Source organism: Felis catus, chromosome B1, assembly GCF_018350175.1.
Source record: "Felis catus isolate Fca126 chromosome B1, F.catus_Fca126_mat1.0, whole genome shotgun sequence".
NCBI classification, from domain to species: Eukaryota; Metazoa; Chordata; class Mammalia; order Carnivora; family Felidae; genus Felis; species Felis catus.
The window spans coordinates 35,196,582-35,219,687 of record NC_058371.1 but is presented as its reverse complement, the minus strand read 5'-3'; the positions used below and the strand labels follow the sequence as shown (position 1 = coordinate 35,219,687).

Here is a 23,106-nt window from a genome sequence, read left to right as displayed (position 1 = left end):
CCTGAGAAGGTGACTAACTCTGCCTGGGGTGACCAAAGATAGCCTCACAGAGGAAGTTGCCTCTGAGCAGGGTCCCGGTGAATGGAAGATCTGTCCAGGAGCAAAGGCATGCCGGGCAAAAGAAACAGCATGCACAAAAGCCACAGAGATGTGGAAGGGGGGAGGGAGTTATTCTGTGTCTGGAACCCAGAGTCCCCAAGGTCGAGGGCCAAGGCCTGGAGGGCATCAGAGGCAGCCAGCAAAGGTGATGAGGCAGATGGCAAGGTCACGTATGCCAATAAGATTTGTAAATGGGGGTGTGAGGTGACATGGTCAGACACAGGGCTTAGAGATGAAATGCTTGCGGGTGCTGGGGGGAGGGTGGATCTGAGTGGGCATGGTTGACAGCTGATCATGTGAGGGATGGGTCACATGGCTTAAGAGTGGTCATTCCCAGAGTAGGCCAGCAAGCCACACTCTCTGTAGTGCAGATTCCCTGGGGAAAGGGGCTGATTTGGGGGTGCACCCTTGAGTCTCAAGGCCCTCTCCCTCCACCTTGCCATTCAATGAGTATGTGTGCCTGCCTTTCACAGAGAAGAGAAATGAAAAGTATTTGAACAGAAAATGACAAGATTTGGGTAGATAGTCCCAAGTCCTGGTAGTACTGAGAAGACAGTGCTTATGTTCATCATGTTTTTTCTTTTCTGATACTTTAACATCTAAAGCTTTGCTGACCCTGGAGGGGCTGCCACTTCCTGGACAGCAAACACTCACCTTAGAGCATGCTCTTCAAATGCAAGCCTGTCAGCCCAGAGCTCATGCCCTTCACCACCTCCTTGATCGAGCTGAGCCACTGTCCCCTTTCCCTACTCACCCCAGGGCCAGGGACCAGACAACTAGGGGCAGCTCCTATGCCCCAGAGCCCACTGGAACTATTCAAACTAGCCAATCCTAAACCCATCTACCCTGATTATCCTCCCTTACCCATTTTGTTTCCTTCATGAAAATTATAATGAAGATTCTCACCCACACTTTCTCCTCACTCCTTCTGCCTCCTGACAGACCCTGGTGCTTCCCCATGTGGCCCTGTGTGGTGTTCCATGACTCCTGTCTCTAGGGATCTGTGAGTATAAACATCTTCCTTCATGACCATCATTTCCATCTGCATGCCTTATCATAGCTGACTAAAACAAATCCCAAGTACATTTTACAACAGGGTCCTTGACTCCTTGACTCAGAGAGTCACCAAGCCCACCTGGAAACTACAGCAAACTGGGGAGTAACCAGGATTGCATTTCTGTCATTTTCAGATAGGATTATGGATGTGGCTGGCTGCGTACAGCACTTGCTTGTCCTTGAGTGGGAGACTGAGCTGACCTGATATGATTAAGTTTTGTGGTCAACTTGAGTGAAGACGCATCTTCTCCAAGGCAGTAGCTCTTACCCCAATAAATATTAGAATCACTAGGGGAGCTTTTCAAAGCTACCAAGGCTGGGACCTTGACTTAAAGGGTCTGGAATGGTGTCAAGGCATTGGTGTCAATTTGGAAGTTTCCCAGGTGACACTAATGTAGACTTAAGGGTGAGAACTAAAATCCTAAAGTCTGGTTTCCCAGGTCCCTGATCAAATCTGCCACTGACTAAAATCCAGGCTTCTTTCCTCTTACTTAGTGCACTCCCAGAGAAGAGTGTGTGCCCTCCATGTAAAGAGGACAGCCTCCCCTGACCTGCTGGAGTCTCTTGTGCCTGAGGCCCTGAAGATTAAGGGGCTCAAGCACCAAATCGAGAAGCTGAAGTCACAAACACAACTCACCCTCCGCTCCCACTATTCATTATGATGTTGGTTGGAATACAAATTTAGCCCATGGTGGGTTGGTTGTGTTTGAACCTCCCCCACAAAGTTCTGTATGGGAAATCTAGTTAAGAGCCTTCTTCCTGGGGGAGGTTGAGTGTAACAGCTGTTCCTCACCAGGGCTGATGGTCCCGCCAGGATGCAGTTCGGGTGTTGCCCCTTGAGCCTAAAGCCTTTCATCCCCAGGAATAGACTCACATTTCAGGCTGGCATCCAGGGGGACAGCCTTTCTCTCCATAGCTGCTCACAAAGACACTTCCTGAGCTGTGTGATAGAGGCACCTCAGACTGGGAACTGGGGCTCATGTCATGCTTTGATACAATTTGGAAAAGGTGTTGTGTAGTCACTATGGATCAGCTATCCCTCTTCCTTGCTTTTCTCTACTGTAGAGGCTCTAAAACTGCAATACTGGATTTCCCAGTGTTTCCTTCACTAAGCGGGGGCCATATTCTGACCAAGAAGATGTAGGAGAAAGTCCCTGGGCAGGGATATCTTCCTGAATAAAAGGCACAGGCTCTTTTGTCTCTACCCATTCCCCTCCCTCCCGCGTGGAATGTGAATGTGATGTTGGATGTGTGGCAGCCATCCTATGACAAAGAGGGGACAAGCATGAAGTTGAAGGCCTATGTGGTGAGGATGGTGAAACAGAAAGATGCAAAGAATCTGGGTCCTTGAACTGTTGAATCTGCCTGGCCCCTCAACTTGCTGCATGAAACAAACAAACCTGTTCAGTTCCTGTGGGAGGGAATTTTCTTCCTTGGACCCAAACACATTCCTACCTAAAACACACATCAGTTTACTGTGCTGGTTTTAAAAGTGAGTGTCAGAGGCTGATCTTCAGAAAGGCATCTTGATGTTGTGAGATTACTCAAGTAAATGACACAGGACCTGGATTCTAGCCCTGGTTGTTCTCTGGATGTATTTGGGTAAGTTATTTACTCTTACCCAGGTCCAGTGTACTGATCTGCAAAATGGCAATAATATGTGTCTCACACAACAGGGTAATTCTAAAAATAAAGTGAATTAAAAGTGTTTAAGACTGTGAAGCAAGGTCCATGGGTCAAATTTTGTTACTGTGAACAAATAGCCTCAGTGTTTGTTCCCAGTGGTCTCTGGACTAGCAGTTACCTTGACAGGCAGAGGATTTCCTCCAAATAGCCCATCTCCAGCTGCCTGCACCCAGAGAGATGGAACTCCTTGGCACCTCCAGTCTAGCCTGGGGACACTGGGGCACGCACAGATATAGCCCTCTCTCTCTCTCTCTCTCTCTCTCTCTCTCTCTCTCTCTGTCCCCAGGGAGACTATGTTTGCCTGGAAATGTGACTGATTACAGAACTCTGAAATACTGAAACAAATTGGGGGCAGAGTTTCCTTTACAGCAAACCTAGCCAGCAACTGTCCAGTGTCTCCATGGGGCTCCCAGTGATGGGTGTCCCTCACTTTCTGGGGACGTGACTCATTCAAGTACAGCTCAGATTGACAGAAAGGGCTATGTCTTATGGAGCCCAAAACTTGGCCCTTACAACTCACGCTTGATCCTGTTCTTTCTTCAAGAACTGCATTGAACAAGTCCTGTCCTTCTTACACATGGCAGCCTTTCAGACATTTGAAGGCAGTTACCATAGCCTCACAAATACCTTTTGTTCAGGCCAAAGGTCCTTATTCCTTCAACTAGTTCAGCTACCTGGGGCTACATCCTACACTGTCTATACAAAGATGTCCTTGAACGGTTCACAAACTAACAAGGGAGACAGATGTGTAAACAACTACAGTACAATGTGACACGCTGGCTATGGGAATGCAGGTGAGGGACCAAATACTTCCATGCAGAATGGGGAAGGGTTGAGGTGGGAGGGTAAGCCTTCATGGTGGTGGTGGTAGTTGAAAAAAATGATGACTTGGCAAGGGCTGAATGCTGGGGTTGGAGGCTGCAGGTGACTTGGGTCCCAGTCAGTGAAGGCCATGATTTGGTGTGGCCAGAGTCACATTACTGGAAACAAGGGGCCACTGCATGGGAAACTCCTTCAAATGGAGATTATCATTCTGAGTCTCCCCTTGGAGAAACTGCGGCTCAGAGGGATTAGAGGATCTGTCTGAGGCAATACACTTTAGTGATTGATGTGAATCCTACTCAGTCGCTGTGTGACTTGGGCAAGTTGCCTAAACTCTCTGGGCCTCGGGCTCGTTATAAAATAGAGATAATGATAATAACAATGCTTTTATCTTGGATTGTTACACAAATTGAGTGAGTTAATAGATGGCTCAGAATAGCACCCTGCACATGTCAAGTGATCAATAAATGCCAGTCATTGTGAACAAGCGAATGGCTTTGCTGGGATTTAAAACCATGTGCCTGGTCTCTCAATTCCACCCTCTTCTCGCTTCACAGAAGGGCAGGCACAGGTCAGAAGGCAGAGGGGCATATTTAGGGTGGACTTCTATTTACAACAATATGGTATTTGTTTGCGTGTTACGGATTCCTCCACACCTAGGTCTCTGCACACTTGTGCAATCTAAAACACACATACTACAAAGACGTATTTGTTGGCAACACGTTCCAGCATCTCTGAATCAAGTGCCTTCTGCTACTGCGCTGGCCAGTCCTCTGGGGAGGACAGTCCCTCCACAGCATCTGCCTGCTCAAGATGGCTGGGGGAAGGAAGTTCGCTGGGCTCATGGGATTCTGGCTGTGGATTCTGGGCTCAAGGGAGCATGGGTGGCAGAGTGGTGAGTTCAAGTCCTGGCAAGTTCACTGCACTCTCTCCACTTCCCAAAGCCTGTGCTCTGGTCCACTGCAACTTTTCTGTCTTAATAAGGCTAAGGAACTTATTCAGATTCCAAAGCCTCACATGCAGCCACACAGGCACAGAAATCACAGCATATCAAGTGACGAATTGAGATATTATCTGCACGGCATGGTAGGGAAAAGAGGAGACTGACGGAAGGGAATGGGAAAGGAGGAGCTCAAAAGCAACACTGAGTTGGATCATTTCTTTAATCTATCAGAAGGATATCTCCACCTCCCAAGCTATATTCACTTCCACCCCACTCACCAGTTCCTCCTCTGGCTTACCTATTTCTATGAATGGCACTGCCATTTTGTCAGCCACCAAATTCAAAATATGAATCATCTTTTGGCTCTTCCCTCTCCAACCATGCCCAGTCCTTTTCAGTTTCCAAGTTTAGGGTCTCTCTAGACTCCATTATCACCTCTCCTCATTCTCTCTGACACCCGTGGGTGAGTCTGCACCAGCTCTTGCTTCTAGTATTTCAACAGTGGGCTCCCTGGCCTTCTGACCTCTCTGCCGCCTTTCCCACTCATTTGCTGCTGGCTTGGTAAACCAGTTGTCTGGAAAACAAACAAACAAAAACAAAGCCTGATTTGTAATGCTCCCTCATTTCCGTGGGTAAATATTCACACTGTGGTCCATCCAAGTTACCAACGTGAGGTCACAGAATGTGGAGTTGAAAACAGAAGCACAAAATTGGCTCCTGCAAGCACACAACTGCCCAATAATCTAAGGAACAGCCTGCCAGATTTGTGACTTAAATATAAACTGTGTAACCTGGCATTTGAGGCCTCCTATAGCTTGCTCTCATGTAAGCTGCCTGGCTAATCCCACCACAGCACTACACGTGCCCACGAAGACTGGTGATGCTTCTGATCTCCAGGGATCACACCTGCTTTCCTACTTCTGTGCCCATCAGAAAATCCTTTCCATTCTTCAAGACGTATCTCAGATGCCACCCATCTCCTCTATGAAGCCTTCTCCTGAGCTCCTTGAACCAGACAAGGTGCCCTTAGTATCTGAATTCCAATAACATTTTGTTTGTACCTTTCTGCTGGGCACTTATCATATTCTGCTATGTATCTGGTTATATGTGGGCTTGTCTCGGTCCCTCTTATTAGATTATGATTTTCTTGAAGGTAGGGACTGTTGTGATTTTGTTGTTCCTAAAGTGCCTAGCATATTTTCTTACACATAGTAGGTGGTTAACAAAGATCCTTTGAAATAAATGTATCCATTTCCTATGCCAGGATTTTTCAAGCTCTAGAAGAATGAAAAAGACTTCTGATCCCATAGCTGGACAAGCCCTGTGTACTGCTGGCCCTGATACTGTGTCCCTTTCTGTGGAGCTTCTGCCTTTGTCTCCTGGCTTCAGCCTGGGGAAGCTGGAGGATCTGGCTCCTGAATCAGGCCTCCCATGTACCCATGCCTCCCAGGACGTAAGATCAGCTCAGCCAGACCCAATGTTTCCTCCCAAAAGCTGGTTGGATTGGCTCCTGGCTGGGGTCAGCAAATTCAGCATTTGCCTAAAAGCCAGGCCTGGGCCTCGGCTGACCTAGGTAGCCTTGGCCGTGGAAATGGAGCTGGGGCCATCCTGCCAGGCCTGGCACCAAGCTATGGCTTGGCCTCCTCTGCTCTCGGCCTAAGCAGTCGCCAAGGCCCCTAGTGTGAAGGAATTTGAGTTCTAACTTTAGGTGGCTACGTGGCTGATGGCTGTGTTTGTGAATATCTCATTCCTACTTTGGTTGCCCAGCTGGTGGGAACAGAACGGGTAGTCATGGGACTGTCATCATGTGCTGTCCAGGTTAACATGTAGCATTTCTATTACTATTAACAGACTTTCTGCTCCTCACTCCATCTGTTCTCTGAAATAATTGCAGTTGTACAGACCATGCCTTCGCTACAGGCAAGCTCTGGGGAAGAGGATAGTGCTTTTATGAGAAAAAAAAAAAGTGTTAAAAAATAACAGCAAACATGAGAAGAGAGTGGGAATGAAGCTAACAGCAGGTTTCCAATTTCTTTCGGATTCCGGCCTGCAAAGGTGGCGTTTTCACACTTGTTTGGGGTGACCAAGCCCAGCCAGATGGGGGTGAGTAGCTGGGCTGGTGGTTCAGCCTTTTGGAAGTGGTGTTGGTCACCAGGGGATAGGGTCCCAGTTGAGGTGGGTGGAGCCCCAATCGGGCCACCCAATGAGGAGGTGCTGTGAAGGGGTGGGGCCCTGAGGAAGAGACAGAGGCGTTTGAGATGGCATGGCGTGTCCTACTCCAGGGAGCTAGGTGGTATCCAGGTGTGGAAGGAATACTGGGGAATCAAGAAGGTTATGAGGGATGTGACTGGTCAGTCTGGGCCTCTTTTGACACGCAAAATGGGAGGGGATCTTCTCAATGACCTCTTGTTGGAAGGGCTATTATGAGAATGAAGGAGTCCTACAAAATATTAAGAATTCTGGGGCGCCTGGGTGGCTCAGTCGGTTGAGTGTCCGACTTCAGCTCAGGTCACGATCTTGCGGTCTGTGAGTTTGAGCCCCGCGTCGGGCTCTGGGCTGATGGCTCGGAGCCTGGAGCCTGCTTCCGATTCTGTGTCTCCCTCTCTCTCTGCCCCTCCCCCATTCATGCTCTGTCTCTCTCTGTCTCAAAAATAAATAAACGTAAAAAAAATTTTTTTTAATAAAAAAAATAAAAAAAACCAAAATATTAAGAATTCTGCTGGCATGGGGCTAGGAGAACTATAAAGGGCAATTAAGATGTGGTGTGCAAAATACAGTTAACTATTAAAAGCCCAGTACAAATACTTGTGGATTTGAAGCACTCTGATTTGTGAGCACAGCATGTGAGGTTTCCATCTTTTTGTAGGGTGCTATACAAGACATAACTGTGAGTACAACAACCTAATGGGTCTTTGTTCTGGTGCCTGCCTCCCACCATCCAGCTTATCTATGTGAGGGGCTTAGTACCAAGTATCACATTTCATCCTCTGAAGTTAAGAATAGTGGTCTTACCCCCTTGCCTAAACCCCCTTTGGAATGGCCAAAGAGGAAGGCACTGTTGAGTTTTTAAGAAATGAATTTGATGGATGGGGCAGCTGGGTAGCTCAGCCACTTAAGCGACCAACTCTTGGTTCCGGCTGAGGTCATGATCTCATGGTTTGTGGGATCAAGCCCCATGGTGGGCTGTGCACTGACAGCATGGTGCCTGCTTGGGATTCTCTCTCTGCACTACCGCTGGCCCCAAACCCAGCTTGTGCACACACACTCTCTCTCAAAATAAATAGATAAACTTTGAAAAAAAAAAGAAAAAGAATTTGATGGAGAAACAAGGAAATGAATTAAGGGAACACAGCCATGTGATTTCTAGGGCTTCTTCCAATTTCAAGGAAGTGTTTTGATTTGAAAGAAACCCACAGAATGGGACTGGTCAGCTGCAAAGTAGACATTTGTTGGGGAAAATTGTGTGATGTGTGTGTGTTTGTGTGTGTGTGTGTGTGTGTGTGTGTGTGTGTGTGTGTTTGTGTATGCTATCCTTTTCTCAAAACCCATAAAATGATTTTAAAAAGATTCTGGAAAGGCTCAGGTGGATAATCAGGGAACCATCTTCTGATGATGATCACAGTGCAAATCTATTCTCAGGTACTAAATAAATTTTCCTTGTCTTTCCCATTTCAGATTACCCTATAAACTGATCAGGATTTTCCAGATCTACTTTAAAACTAGACTCAGTGAATCATCAAGACTGAGGGGCCTTTATCTAAGAATTTTTGAAATACACAGGTATGGATAAAAATATGGCACTGCTGGCTGGCAGGGGTCCCCCCAAAACCTGGTCCTCTTGTTAGGATATTAGAAAGGGAAGGGTTTTGAGTTACTCCTGCCTATTCAGAAAATTCCAGAATTATCTTGGAAAAACCCACATTTTCTCCTTTGGCTAAAGACTTGATGGGAGATAATCTGCATCAGTTCCTTGAGAGAATGTCTGTATTAAAGCTGAATAAAATGATAGGAATTTTTGGTGCGTTTGCTTCCATCACCTCCGTATGAGCTCCTCCAGGTCAGGGACTGGTGGTGGGCTCTTAGTGTCTTCTATATACATGAGATGTGCAATAAATGTATATTCTGAATGCATGAATGAAATATATAAGCACTGGTGCTGATAGCCAAGGACTTAACCTTTAAGCAAATGCTCTTCCCATAAAAAGTAAACCCTAGATGTACAAATTGATGCAATTAGTAATAAAAGATTAACAAGCAAATAATACATGGGGTGCCCCTGTTGCTCAGTTGGTTAAGCCTCTGGCTCTTGGTTTCGGCTCAGGTCACGATCTCATGGTTTGTGAGTATGAGCCCCTCGTTGGGTTTTGCACTGGTGGTACAGAGCCTGCTTGGGACTCTCTCTCCCTCTCTCTCTCTCTGCCTTTCCCCTGTTCCTGCGCACTTTCTCTCTTTCTCTCAAAATAGATAAACATTAAAAAAAAATAATAAGAAAACAATGGCTACTATTAACTGAGCCTTATTATATGCCAGTCATTTCAAATCCCTTGCCTCACTTAATTCCAGAGTCAACATATAAGGTCAGCATTATTATTTCCATTTTAAAGATGAAAAAACTGAGGCTAAGGGAAATTGACTACCTTGCCCAAGTGGCAAAGGCAAAAATCCAACCCAGCTCAGATTCCAAAACTGGGGCTCTTGAGTGCTTTGTTAATCTGTTATAGCTTTTTGAGGGGGTAAAAAATTGGCGGGAAAAGGAAATTATATTTAGTCTTTCAAAAGCTTTTGACAAGTTTACTTTCAAAATTAAGAACCTTTGGTGCCAAGTATTTTGTCATTGATAGGGAACAGCTTAGAGACAGCAACAAGCAACAGAAGGATATTTTCCTCCATTCACTTCTAGACTAAATCCTTTTGGGGCTCAATTCTAGGACTTTTATTCTACACTTTTATGTACATTATGTGAGATTACATTATGTACATTATGCAATGAAACCCCCACGTAATCAGATGATCGGGGAATCCCGTGGCAGATGAAAATGCCACTGGATGGGGATAAATCCAGGCTGGCCCTGGCAGAAAGAATCTTGGGTACTTCTGGGAGGACAACTCAGAAAAGGATATCACATTCCCTAAAGACACCAAGGGGCCTCTGTGACCTGGAAGGTGAGCCTGACAAAGGGTCAGGCTCAACTGGAAGTAAACATGCATAAATTAGTGCATTGCATTTGGGTAGAGTCCTCATGTGTGCTTGGAGGCACTGTCTCCAGTTTTACATCTTGCAGAAAAGCACCGCTAAAATGGTCAAATATAATGGAGGGACAGTGGGGAGGAAGAGGCCAGATGAGGCCAGGAGAAGGAGATAAGGAATGATCAACGTAATGTAAATCAGTAAGAGAACAAATGTTCAAACGCAGCCTTCTTCATCTAATCCTGGAAGGCAGAATTAGAGGGAACTCTCGACACTTGAAAAAGCAAGCGGTTAGTATAGATAAAAGGTAGTGCTAGGCTACACAGTGAGCAGTAAATTCATCTACTTCATTACCCAAGAGGTGAGACAGCTTGAAAATACAAATTTCCCTTTAAAAGTTTTGGACAAACTGGTGGACTCTCAATTCACAATGTCCTCTTGGGTAGATTGTGACTTTTAGAAAGAGATCCTAGAAGCTTGATCCTAGAAGCAGAGAGGAGACCAGGGCCACTCAAAGTCTCTGGGCATAGTGGCTACAGCGGCTGGCATTCACAGCTGGGCAGACAATGGTTCATTTTGACCCAAAGTGCCAATTCTGTTCTTTTTGGATTGAAGGAGATATGAAATATTACGTATATATTCTGAGAAGAGTGAAGATCGGTAACAAAAAGTACTTCCTGGTTCCTACAATTATGAGTCCTGCCCTCTGGAGGTCAATAGGGAGAACCTTACAAATCTCAGGGTTGAGCACATGGAGCTTTGGAAAGCTATTACAATAAAGTAAAAGAGCTTGCCTCTGTCACCAGCCAGGATCTCAACAGCCCTCAGAGCCACAGCAAGTGTGTGCCAGGCAGGCCTACAACCGGTGCAGCCCTTACAAGGGCAGTGCTTGGTTTAATGCTCTCTCCTTGCCATCTTGAAATTCTCAGTGACTTTTCATCTAGAGATCCTGCAATTTTGTTCTGCACTGGGCCCGACAAATTACACAGCCAGTCCTTATTAGGATATACTCAGCTGGCATAATAACATTGGGGAGGGGGTCAAAGGAGGACCAAGGGAGAAGGCCAATCGAGGCAGCTGGATCCAAATGATGCCAGGAAGGGGAACATGTGTAGAATGGACAGTTTCCTAGGCAACTAGTGGCCCCATCTAAGTGTCATGCACATGCTTTACTAAAAATGTTTCTTAACAGCAGGGAATAAAATGAGAGAAATAAGGCCCAGGGGAGCCTAAGGCACACCTGAGTTGCTCAATGACCTGCTGTGTGGACAATCCATGAACAGAACCATCTGGAAAAGAGAAAAAAAAAAGCCTTAACGGGCCTGGTCTCAAGTAGATGTTTTGTGGCTGAATGGCAGCCTTCTCCTTTCGCTAGTTTTACCCTCAGACATACATGTTTATTGGAAAGGTTCTTACGTAATGACTTTAGCTTATGACAAGGGCCATCTTGAGTTGTCTGGGAAGCCTGAAGAGCCTGGATGCTAAATCAAGGGTGAAGGCGATATTGTGAAGAAAAAATAAAAGACACTCATAGGAGCCCCAGGCCTGTCTCCCCATTCATTCTCATCTCCTCCATGGCCACTTGGAAGTGACATTTCTAGCAACCACTTCACTCTCGGGGCCTCAGCTTCTGCATCTTCAGAACCAGTTATCTCAAACCCTCCTCAGAAATCGACACAAAGGTGCTGATTCGTGGCAGAGTCCTTACTGAGGTGGTCAGGAAACAGGGGGAAAAAGCCCACTACAGAAGTCATGAACTTTCGTGCTTATATTGTTCCAGAAATAATTACTGAAGAAACATGGAGATGAGGTCCCAGGAATGCTCCACAGACACTTATGTTATATAAATTGGCATTTTTCAGCTTAGAAAAAGGAAGTTACTTAAATTATTATGAGGCCATGCCACAAGGAAATCTCAAATCACGAGGCTTTGTCTGGTTAGAAAATTTCAAGTTTCCCCATAAAGTTTTGCATGCTTTTTTCCCCCTTTCACTAAGCTGCATTCTAACTTCTCAACTCTTTTCTATTTAGAAAATTAGCTCTGACAGGGGATGATGCTGGTTCTGGGTGTTCAGAGACAGAGAAGTCCTTTCTAGCTAAGGGGGTTTTATGGGTGTGCCCCTAACCTACTGGCAGGGCTGCTGCCTTGCCCACAGCAGGAGGCTGGTGTACCTGAAACTTGACCATGTTTTCTTCTCTGCTCTCCACCTATGGTCCTTAGTTGACTGGACCACAGTGGGCAGTTGGCTGGGGCATGCAGTCCATAAACCAGCTAGTGTTTGCCCAGCCCAAGAAAAGTTGGGCTGGGCCAATCTTATTTGCCCCCAGCACTTTGAACCAGGGTTCTCCAGAAGGTAGAAGAAGGGTAGAAGTCAGGGTCATGTGTGAGTGAGAGTCACAAGGAGCCAGAATGACCAGTGTCCAGGGGTGAGGACAGCAATGTGGATGGAATTCCAGTCCTGGGTGATCTGGGGTCTGCCGGCCACCCATGCCCTGAAATCCCAACATAAGCCTTCTCTTTGTTGACAGGGAGAAGCAGGCTTCTTGGTGGAAGAGGTGGAGGGACAGATTTCAACTGGGCCCAAATGAGGACTTTCTAAGAGTCAGTGCTGAGCAGACATGGAATGGGCTGCTTGGGACTAAGTGTAGGGTAGGGGAGAAGAATAAGTTCACCAACACATGGTGGGGATATTATAGGGGAAACTGTAGGGCTTCCTGCAATCCTGCCATTCTATGAGTCTACATGTATCAGAAGGCTGGCTCATTCTGTATCTAGCTCTGTGCCCTACTAGGGGAAATGCTTTGCCAAACTTAAGGTTGAGAACCCATCCTAAATATTATTCCACCCAGATTCATTCTACCTTCATGCCCCATAAGGCACCACTCATTGTCCCCACCCTACCCTAGATATCATTCCTTTAGGAATCTGTCTTCTGACCAAACCAAGGGTTCCTCTGGGCAAGATGTTTGGTTATCCTCAGGACCTGGCACAATGTCTGGCCAGGCATGGAATGAATGTATGAATCAATGCATGAATGAACGATGTAGTCGGCAAGGTCTGGGACATACTGGCTTGGATTGCAGAGGCTGGGATAGGAAGAACATATCAAAAAGGGCTAGAGGAGTGTCTGGGTGGCTCAGTTGGTTAAGTGGATGACTTCAGCTCAGGTCATGGTCTCATGGTCCACAAGTTCGAGCCCTGTGTCGGGCTCTGCTGACAGCTCAGAGCCTAGAACCTGCTTCATATTCTGTGTCTCCCTCTCTCTGCCCCTTCCCCACTCATGCTTCTGTCTCTCTCCTTCTCTCAAAAGCAAATAAACATTAAAAAGTGGGAGGGGGTGGCTAGAAAGGCCAGGGGGAATGTCCTTTGAGCTGAGCTCAATGCCCTTCTCTTATGCAGACCTCCATCCTTGGAAGAGCACAGTAGACCCGCTTCTCTCTGTGTCCTCAAAATGTCACTCTTTCATCATCACTGGCCCCTCAGAGATGCAAGAAGAGACACCATACTCAAGAGGCAGATTGGTTTAGCAGGAGAGCAACAGCCTGGGAAGTGCTGGGACCAAGAATTCTGATGCCACGTGACATGAATCAATCCCTTCTTCCCTCTGTGCCTCCTTCTCCAGGGTGGAAAAGGTAAAATGAAGTTAGAAGTTAGGGGCTCCTGCTTTTAAAAACACTGAACCCTGGATTGGGGAAGGATCTAGTAACCTTAGTTAAGCTAACATGGGCATCCTTGTAACTCCATCCTGAGAGATCCTCCCCACCTCAGTCCCCTCATTTGGCTGTAACCCAGGGGTAACAAAAGTCACCTCACTGTGATTCTCAGCCCTCTTTCTGGGAGAAGAGAAGGCTAGAATGGCAGAGAGCCTAGGTTTATGCCCACCAAAGGCGGATTTGAGGCATGGCACCAAACAGAATATCCCAACTCCACTCCCTCCTGAGAGGGAGCACATGGGCCTGGGGGGTCCTATTCCCTGTCTGTATCTACCATGACCCACGAGTGGTCAGCACTGGGTAGTTGCAGAAAGGGGACTTGGTGCAAATGACACATATGACATATAGTGTTTGCTCGGCCCTTCCCTTGGGTTCAGACCAAGTATAGACAGCATGTACCAGTGACAATGGATAGTTGCAAAGGCAATGTAATGAAGGGAATTTTGGGGAACCAGGCCTCAAGATAGAAGTACATTGCTTCTATCCCTGTGAGTGATGTTCATCTCTGTTCCCCATCCCCCAAGCTACTTATTTTCCCTTACAACGTCCCTTGTCTACAGGGAAGGTGTGTTGGCCCATCCCTCTAGGGCAGAGAGAAGGGAAGAAGCAATATTAGAAGTCTGTTCTAGGGCCAGCTGACAAGCAGGGTTCAGAGCTGGAAGCTGGGGTGTGTAGTGCTACCCTCTCATGCCCTGGCACACAAGTCTTTAAGGGGCTCTTTTGCTTTGGAGATCCTGATCTTTAAAGCATATCCTTGGGAAAGAGTCTCCCACCCCATCTCTCTAGTCCCTTTAAATCCTGTCTTAAAGTGAGGTCTTTTTTGTGGGCTCTGTTTGGCAGGAACAAAGAACATTGCTGTGTAGTGAGGGGATTTCCATCTCCAAGGGAGAGAAGACCTGGGCTTGGTTCTCTTTTGGACACAAACTAGCTGGATAACTTTAGGTCTCCTCATTGGTGAAAGGAAGGGTTGGATGGGGTGACAGGCTAGGTCCTCCACTTATCTCAGGGTTCGTTTTGTGTAAGTGCAAGTGCAGCCCCAGGCTGCATGTCGGTGGGTAGGAAGGCAACCCCAGCCCCTGACCCCTTCCCGTGGGTGGGGGGGTCACCTGCCACCTGTTCCACTATTGTTCTAACACGTGGTGCCCCAGAACACCATCAGGGAACACTGTCAGTGGAGAAACCAGAGGAAGGCCTGCGTTCCACGTGGAGGAACTCAGGGCCACCCTGGGGACCTGCCTGGTGCCTCCCCCAGACCCTGAAGTATGCCAGGAGAGATGCCTGGGTCTAAGGTGGCTGCTGGAGAGAGACCGGGTTCTGAGCCTCCCATTCTCAGCAGGGATAATTGCTGAACTCTGCCAGCCAAACACCTCGAAAGAGCTAAAATGACTTTAAATGCCTAAACATTTAAAAACAAACCTTACAACACAGGCTTTTATTTTTTTTTTTTTTAGCCCAGTGCTAAAGCTCTTTCTCTGTCTCTCTCTGTGTCGCTTTCTCTTTTGGGGGGAATTCAAAAGCCGTTTTATGCCTCATTACCTGCACACTGTGAGTGATGTCTGTCGGTCCATGTGCTGTAAATACCTTAAATCATGCTTCATTAAGAATATCTATGGTGCTATTAAAGAGCTATAATAGACAACGAGTTAACAGATGATTAAAGATGAATTCCATTTGTGTCAGTCACCAGCCAGAGAGAGACGAGGGGCTGTAAGTTCTCAATTCATTATCCAAGGGAGTGAAGCTCTCTCGGTGCCCCATCCTGGATTTGTGAGGAGTGGGAAGGCAGGGGAGGGCTGTCGGGAGTGGAGATGGGCTGCGTGGTGGCGAGGTCAGCTGGACCGTGGGAGGATGAGCAGGTGGGACCAGCCAAAGGGAACGTAAAGGGGGAATCCTGAGGGGGCTCAGAGAAAGGCATGTATGTCAGGGGCTGTGCTGTCTGACAGCTGTCAGCTCTGCCTGGCTGTTTCCACGCACGTAGTCAAATTCCACTTGGAGCCATAAGAAACAGATCAATCTTGAATGTCTGGTAGCCAGAGAAAAATAGGCAAGTGGAAAGGAGGAGAGGGAGTCCCAAAGGTGGAGACACTGGTTTTCTGGTGGTAGCAGAGGCAGGTAGGAAGGAAGAAGTGTTTTTGGACAAGAAAAGATGGGTGTCACCAAGAAAAAAAGGGTTTGGCAAAAAAAGATGGGACTGTCGAGGTGGTAGAATAGTTTCCCATGGAAGAACTATCCCTTAAAGGCAGAGAGGTGCACTGTCCCACCTCTGATCTCTTCACAGAAGCGCCAGCACTGCTACTCCAGAGCCAGAGGATCTCACTCCCCTTCGCCCTACTCTAGTCTGCCGGCAGAGCTCTGGAAAGCACCAGGTAGCATAATTCCCAGCCAGTGCTTGGGACCACACTGACTTTAGGCGGCAACAGATGGGTAATGCAGGGGCGCCCGGGACTCAGTCGGTTGAGCGTCCGACTCTTGATTTCGGCTCAGGTCATGATCCCAGGGTCGTGGGATGGAGCCCCAAGTAGGGCTCCACAATGAGCATGGAGCCTGCTCAAGATACTCTCTCACTCTCTCTCTCTCTCTCTCTCTCTCTCTCTCTCTCTCCCCCTCTCTCTCTCTCTCCCTCTGCCCCTCTTCCAGGCTCGTACTCTCTCTCCTTCAAAAAGAAAAGAAAAGAAAAGAAAAGGAATGAAGATGACTGACTTAAACATTCCCCATGGATGTTGTATTTCTTGTTATCCATCCTTTAGAAGAGGATTGGAAGTATTTTTCCATCTTCCCATTTTAAAAGTGAAGAAGTTGAGGCACTGAGTAAAAACAAATTATGGCTATCAACTGGTTAATAGATATTCTGTGCCTTCTACCTGCAAGACATCTTTCTGGTCTGGTGGAGACCAAAGGCATTGAGGATGTGGGCCTTGCTCTCAAGAGGCTTTACCGTGCAGGTGTGAAGGTGGAAATCCCACCGCACAGGCAGGGGAAAGAGAAGCTACCCACCGGAGGTCGGTTAGAGGGCAGCGAGGTGGGTGGAAGACACGCAACTCGGTCTCAGCAGCCTTGGTTGAATCTAGTGCTGCCTGTGCCAATGACAACACACCAGCCCTTCTTGGCATCTTCCGACCCAGACGGTACTTCCATGCCCACTGCCAAGTTATACTGGCTTTGCCGGCAACGCTGACGTGTGGCATTATGCTGTTCACGTCCCCAGTGCTGCTGTCATGCTCTCTGACATCCTGTGTGTCACCTGCCATGCTGTCTTGAACGTGTTACTTGGCCTGGGGTGTTACTACAACTCTTCACTCTTCACATCTACTTTTTATGCAAAAAAAAAAAAAAAATTAAAAGATGTCAAAAATCAAATCTTCTGATTTCTTTCACATGGAGCCAAGCTGAGACGTTCATGAGTCCATGGCTTTAGTCTGTCTTCTGTTGCTGTGGAATGTGACCAGCTGTGGGTGGTGCTGGGAGAAAGGACCTGAGCATGTTCTGAGAAGGAGAGCGCATGTGTGGCCATTTGATAAAAGCTGGGTGGAAAGAAACAGAGGGTATGTTGGGGTGGGGGTAGTGGGCACAGAGGGACTTGGCCTGACTGGGCGCTTTACAGTTTACCAAGTGCACCCACACATATTGACTCATGGGGCTCCCAGAAACCCTGTGAGAGAAGAAGGCATTATTATTATCATCTCCCTTTTAAGACAAAGAGATCCGCGGCTCAACCAGGAGAAGTGGTGGGTGTAGGACATGGGCCAGTGCGTGACAGAGCCTCCCCTGGTTTAGGGTCACGATAGCCGGGGTGACCATAGACAGGAAGGAGAGGGGAGGAGAGGCTGGTACCAGTGGCCAGCATTTCAAACTAGAGTAACAGGACAGAAGGGGTGGCCTGGTGATAGGAAGGGGCTGAAGTGCATCTGGGAGAGAACAAAGCCACGGCCTCCTCACAGCAGCCAGCTGGCAGAGCTGGGAAGCCAGAGAAGAAAGTCATGTTCAAATAATGAGGAAGATAAGCAATGGTGAGTCAAAAGCTATGATCTGTCCCAGGGGTCAGGACTGCCTTTTTAAGAAAGTGACTCAAAGCTGTGCCACCTAGGAAGGGTTCTCCTTGGTGTGAAAAAGAGCATATCTTCATAGCAAGTGTGTGTGTGTGTGTGTGTGTGTGTGTGTGTGTGTGTGTGTGTGTGGTAAAAAGAACAAGGGTTATGGGCCTTGGTCTGAATGTGGAGTCTTCCATTTACTAGTTCTGGTCTTAGTTCTTCATTTCAATCATGGAGGTACTGATACCTTTGCGGTTTGAAAATGACATAAGGCACTAATATATGGAGCCGTGTGTAGCTCATAAGCACGAAGGCTGCTGCATGCCTACAGTGCTTACTAAGAGCCACAGCCTCCAGGACCCTCAGGGAGGAGTAGGAGGCAGGGGCCTCTGCTGGGTTCCCAAACCTCATTGCAGTGGGATCCAAGTTTAGAAAGGAGTTGGAATAGACTTGGGTTCAGATTCCACCGGCGTCATGCCATGTCCCACTTCCAGGAAAAGAAACGGGCTTGTTGGAAAAAGAAAACAGACTCAGAAGGCATCTTGGGCATCCAACAGTTCTTAGGAAACAGCATTTGGGCAAGCATCATTGAACCAGCAACACTTGGATCTGCTTTCCATTGACAGCTTCACAAACTCAGGATCGAGAGGCTGGGGACCTGGGGAGGCAACTTTCTGGGGACGATGCCAAACGCATCTTGCCCTGGGTGATAGTCTCTACTTCCTCCCTCCCATCCACGTCTGGCTTGCAAGGTGCCTCTAGTAAGTTCTGACATGTAGGACTCTACAGAGACCTCCAGGCTTCCTGAGGAAGGGGATGCAGAAGACCCTGGGCTGGAAGTTCAACAATCCGGCTTGAGCTCCAGCCACCCTGATTACTGGGTTTACCAAATGCCCATTATTCATGACTTTGTATTCCAGTTTCTTCTGAATTAATTTTTGAGACTGAACACCTTCCTATCAAGGAAGTACTTTGGAATCCTCAGTGGAATATATATGGTAGGATAAACTCCTTGGTATTTTAGAACTGGATGCTGAGATCGCAGATCATCAGCTATCACTTTGTTACTGTACAAAGGAGGAAACTGAGGCTCAGGAAGGTTTAGTGACTTGCCCAAGGCCACAAAGGTAGACGGCTCCAGCACTCTTCCACGGCGCCACCTACTGCACATCAGAGTTAGTTCTGAAGCTGAACATGAGTAGAAAAATCCATCCTCTTTCTTGCTTGTTGGAATCCCATCACCCTTAGCTGCCTGAAACAGAGGACACTACACAGCTCCTCAGAAAGCGCAGGCGAGGACAAGGGGTAAGGGGGAGCACTCACCCGCCCTGATAATTGAATCTTGGTGCGGAGAGACAGCCAGGTGCACAGCAATTGAGTTAAGTGGAAAATGCCATTTCCGTATTGTTAGAAGCCTACTCAGACCAAGGCCCTGATCATTTACTCCAAGCACCTGGTGGTCTCGTGCATCTGACCCCAGGTCCCAGCTGAGCCACAGGCCAGCTGGGATCAGCAGTGTGGGGCAGGGAAAGAAATTAATTTTTCAGTCCCCAGGGATTGCAGTTGGTAGCTCAGCAGCCAAGGATTATACAGACCTGTAGAGATAGAGCACAGGCCCTCTGGGAGAGTTATTGAACTCCCAAATGCCACCGGTAGCAATGGGGCGACATGGCGGGGCGGGGGTGGGCTGGGGGAGGCACTGCTGAAACGGACTTTATTGGCAATCCCATCACTACAACTTAATGGACATCTCTAGCTGGAGATTTTGCCTCTTGCTGATTCTCTTCCGAATATTTAATTTCAAACTCCTGCCCTCCACCTCCAAAGCATCAACCCCTAGAAAGTAGAAGCGCTGAGTTTCTTTCTTCTTTTTCCCCCTACCTGTTGTTTTGAGGCAAGAAATTGCTTTTCTGAAATGAATGGCCTTGCTCTGATTACAAGCATGAATCTTGTGGGTTCCTACTCCTTCTCACTTTCAAAGACCTTCAAAGGAGCACAGACCTCCCAGTTTCTTTTCTGAGCCCATGTAAAAGGGAGCAAGCCTTGGTCTACTTTCCCTCCAAGCCCACCTTTTCTAGTAGTTGGTAAATGAACAGCAGTTAGAAACACACCACAACAACGCCCAACCAGAAAGAGCCTGGAAAAATCTGTTTCCCAACACAAACTTGGTTCCAGCAGAGTCTTTTGTGAGTGTGAAGAAAATATGAATTATGGTTCCTGGCCGTGCAAAGTCCTCACTGAAAAGAAAAAAAAAATAAGAAAGAAAGAAAATGCTACATCTGTTTCCATTTCACTTGCTCACATGTTGAAATACATGGATGAGGCATCCCTCTAAATTTACCAGGTCCTAAGCAATTAACAATAAAAAAAAAGAGACTAAAACATGATGGCAACATTTTTGAAAAATGCAAAATGCTAAGATGTGCGTGTTAATGTGTTCATTCCTACCGTGCTGCATTCCTTTGCAATCTTGGTACTACAGGAAAAGTGGAGTCAGGCCTCAAAAAAGGAACAGGGCATCATTAGCGCAGTGAGATCCCTATCTCAGCCCGCAGCAATTACCATCCTGAGAAGCCTGCAGGCTGCCAGGCACTTTCATTACCAGGGGAGTAACGGGTCACTCACCTCTAGCCCCCATCTGGGGCTAAAACAAGCATTTTCCGCACTAAGGATTCCAGCTTCATTTAAATCTGTAATTGCTATGATTTCAGAACGTATGGAATATGGAGACTTCATGACTAAGAACTGTATTAGTCAATAAGTTTGCGACTTTTATGAATCATTAGCTCTCATTTCAGTCCTTTCCGACACTGGCCTGAACCAGTGTAACAGATTTCTTTTTTCCACCTGGGGGGATCAGTGCAATTTCCCTTCAAGACCACCTGTTCCAGGGATAATTAGTTTCTCCGGGTCACAGAGGTGGGATGAAATCGGTGAGCGCATACAGGAGTGTTATTCTTGCTTCCATACTAAAGGCAGTCAGTGCTAGGCACAAGAAAGAGTTTGCTAAAAATTCCTTACATTTATTGAAAGTTCTTAACTTTTCAAACTCTTTAACATCTAGTAGCTCAAGGCCCCTGAAGTAGGTAGGCAGGTGCCCTTTCCCCCAGAGGGTCACAAACCACTAGCCCTTCTTTTAATTCTATAACCTGCCTCAAGTGAGTTCCTTCCACCAAAGAAACCCAGTATGGTGAGTCATTTGTTATGTCCCTTTGGGGATCTGGAGCCCAAATCCTGGCCTCGGTTTCTTCTACAGCCTCCTGAAGACCCAACACTCCTACTCTGGGCTAAATACATGACGGTCTGAATCTATGGATGGTTTTTATCTGGATGATTCTTATCTTGTCAGGGCAAAGGTAAAGAAACACTTCCTCCAGACCTTACAAGGGATTAGACAGATTGCAGGAGAGGCATCTTGGTAGGGACAACAATTATGCCTGATGGTTTCTGATAAACTAGCCACAGGTACTACTTAGCAAGAACAGTACCCCCCATCCCCTACCCACTGCAACACCTGAATCCAGAGACGATGAGACAATGAAAAGTGTTCACAGAAGAGAACTATCCATCTAGTATAATTAATGCATGCAATGCTGTGTGTGTGTGTGTGTGTGTGTGTGTGTGTGTGTGTGTGTGATATCAGAGCCTCACCATGAAAAAACTCAACGCATGATTCCAGGTACTAGGGAATTGGACACGGTCCCACCCTTCAGGAGTTTTTACGGAGTTAAAAAGTGGCTTAGAGATCAACAAAAGGCTATAGGAAAGGGCACTTGCTTCTGTGGTATTCATTCTCACTGCTGTTTCTGTCCATAAGGCTCCAATTTCCACAGGAGATGAGTCCTGACTGGCACCTTCTTGGTATTTCCCCACATCTGACAGGGCAATTCTCTTCTCTGAGGGCATCAAACACACATTCCCTACCTACCTGCTCCTGGGGCTCTATCAGGGCCTGGCACCCACTCCTCCTACACAATTAGCATAACAACAGTGTTGTAGAGAAAACTATAATAAAAATAAGTGGTGTTGCTGTAGGGACCAGTCTCAGGAACATCCCTGGTGGAAATGAATGTAATTGTACCTTGATGACACCCAGGGACATAAAGAACCTCCAAAACTTCCAGGAAAAGGCAGAAGAATAATCAGGCACTGGGGCAATCAGGAAGCGGAAGAGTTAATGTCTTTTCTCCCCATCTTCACTTAGGGAATTTGAATTCTTGATCAAGTGATTTGTCAGGATTGTTGTGTATTTACTGTAATTATAGAACATCAAATGTGCATTGACGTAATTACCATAAATATGTGTAAAGACATTATAACATGTAATTATGTCATATAATTCTTTAATAAAGCATGCAGAAGAAAAATTACTCTGCACATGCTCAGTGCACATCTTTTTCTTCCTATTTCTACTGAAGGTTTTATTTGCTCCCTCCCCCTCTTCAAAATTACAGGGACAGTTTTTCCCATTTAGGCTTAACTAGAGGAAAATGTGTGTGTAAGCTGGTACAAGTGAGCATGTACCACACACACACACACGCATGCACACACACACACAGGGAAAAAGGCATTTTCAAATCCCAGCAGAGGTGTCATGGCCCAGGTGTGAATAGCACATGGCCTTGCAGCCAGTGTTCCCATTGCTGACTGGAGCACTGCCATCATCGTGGTGGGCAGGCAGCCCCTCCCCTCTCCTTCTGCCCTTGCACAGGGTGGACATGTCAAGGAAAAGGCCACATGGTTTGGTGGCATGCAGGGCCCCTAAGAGAGGGATGCTTGGGGAAACGTTGACACTATTCTGAACCTAGGGAACTTTTCTAAAGATTTGAACAAGAAGCAAAATCCCTGGGTGAAATGTTTAAGTAGAGTCTGGACTTGTCAGACTGTCACTGGAAGACTAGAACAGGTTTAAGTTCCCTTCCCAGCTCTGAGTGGGTCAATTAGATGTGGGGTCTGTGTTCAGATCTACACTCTCCATATTCCTCCCTTTTATCCTGGGGGTCTTTTGGAAGCAGTGTCTTCCTGAAGTTCAGGGTTCTGAAGACAAAATAGCTTGAAGTATTCTGTTCCTAGAATTCAGAGTTAAACTAAATGGGAAAGAATGCTTTAACCGTGGGGAAAGTCTTCCCAACAATGATATCAAAATAGAAATCATAAAGCAAAAAGAATGATAGATTTGACAATGCCAAAATGTACAATGCCTCTACATCAACCCCTCCCCAAAGCATTAACAACAAAAACACCATAAATATAGTAAAAAGTAGACAAAAGACCACGGAAATATTTGCAATTTATATGATAGAGGGGATTATATTATTAATGTATTTAAAAAGAGCTCTGATCAATCATTAAGAAAAACATCTGAATAGAAAAAAATTGGCAACAATGGATAGAGAAATCACAAAATAAATACGAGTGACTAAAAAGCACACACAAAAAAATCCAACCTAGTTTGTACTCAAGAGGGAGATACTATTTTTCACTTACCAACTGGTAGTTATTCTAACAACTTATAATACCCAGTGTTGGTGAAGGGTTGAAGTTACGGGAGTAGAGATTGGCTTAACTTT

General features: G+C 46.7%; 1 protein-coding gene and 1 long non-coding RNA gene across 5 annotated transcripts in view; one reads left to right on the top strand and one right to left on the bottom strand.

Moving 5' to 3' along the window:
• Window positions 1-23,106, bottom strand: part of PEBP4 (phosphatidylethanolamine binding protein 4) — a 214,894-nt gene that overhangs the window by 110,225 nt on the left and 81,563 nt on the right. The window lies entirely within an intron of this gene.
• LOC123384822 lies at window positions 6,197-15,272 on the top strand. The gene is made up of 3 exons (XR_006596479.1): window positions 6,197-6,709; window positions 8,282-8,386; window positions 13,195-15,272. It is a non-coding gene; the product is annotated as an uncharacterized LOC123384822 (long non-coding RNA).